The sequence below is a fragment of the Malurus melanocephalus genome, unplaced genomic scaffold (genome assembly GCF_030028575.1).
Source record: "Malurus melanocephalus ecotype Western Australia unplaced genomic scaffold, MMel_1.1 scaffold_1539, whole genome shotgun sequence".
In the NCBI taxonomy this organism is placed as follows: Eukaryota; Metazoa; Chordata; class Aves; order Passeriformes; family Maluridae; genus Malurus; species Malurus melanocephalus.
The window spans coordinates 1-1,315 of NW_026624771.1; positions in this window are offsets into that span (position 1 = coordinate 1).

The following is a 1,315-nucleotide window of genomic DNA, read 5'->3' on the forward strand; positions in this document are numbered from 1 at the left end:
CCCGCCCCCAGCCCCGCCCCCGGGACCCCCAGTGTGATGTCGGGACAGCCGAACCCCCCCGGCAGTGTCGGGCCGTGTGTTGCACCGGAATGGGGGGTCCCAGCCCGCACAGCGGCACCGGGACCGGCCCCGGGTGGGGACTCAAGGGAGGGGCGCCGCTCGGGCTCTCGGCCTTTATTATCCGGCGCCCCGAACCCCGCGGCTGCGGGGACACACAGACACACACGGGACACACAGGGGGACAAAGGGGACACACAGACACACAAGGGACACACAGACACACACGGGACACACTGGGGGACAAGGGGACACACAGACACACACGGGACACACAGGGGGGGACAAGGGGACAGGGGACAAGATAAGGGAGAGATGGAGATGTGTGAGAGGTAAGGGCAGCACAGACACAGAGGGGAAATAGAGGGAGAGACAGAGTGGAAATAGAGGAAAGAATAAGGGGGAAAAGAAGAAAGACAGAGGGAAATACAGGAGAGACAGAGTGGGAATAGAAGAGAGAATAAGGGGGAATACAAGAGAGACAGAGGAAAATAAAGGAGAGACAGAGTTGGAATAGAAGAGAGAGACACAGAGGGGGAGAGAATAAGGGGGAATAGAGGAGAGAGGAGAAATAGAGGAGGGGGAATAGAGGAGAGAGACACGGAGGGGAAAGAGAGGAGGGAGAATACAGGAGAGACAGACGGCAAATAGAGGAGAAACAGAGGGGGAACAGAGGAGAAACAGAAGGGGAATAGAGGAGAGACAAAGGGGAATAGAGACAGAAGGAGAATAGAGGAGAAACAGAAGAGGAATAGAGAAGAGACGGGGGAATAGAAACAAAGTAGAAATAGAGGAGAAACAGAAGGGGAACAGAGGAGAGAGAAAGGAGAAACAGAGGGGGAATAGAGGCGGTGGTCAGGTCGGGCAGTGGGGTGAGGAGGGGGCAGGCAGAAGGGCCACGGGATGGGCGGGTGCGTTACAGGAAAGGAGGGGACAGTGGGGTGAGATGAAAGAGGAAGCGGAATGTTTCGGGGAAGAAGGGGACGCGAGGAAGGGAAGAAAGGAAGGAGTAGAGAGAAGCAGAGAGGGGTAAAGTGAGGTAGAGAGAAGCAGAGAGAAGCAGAGAGAAGTAGAAAGAAAAGCCTCACCTGGGCCCCGGAGGAGCCCGGACCCGACGCAGCCGCCACCACCGCGCACTGTGGAGAAAATGGCGGCGGCGCCAATTTCCGGGCATTAAATAACCTCGGCCCCGCCCCGCGCAGCCGCACTGGGTCCCCTCACACCTGTGCCGGCCCCGCCCCTCACACCTGTGTCTGTC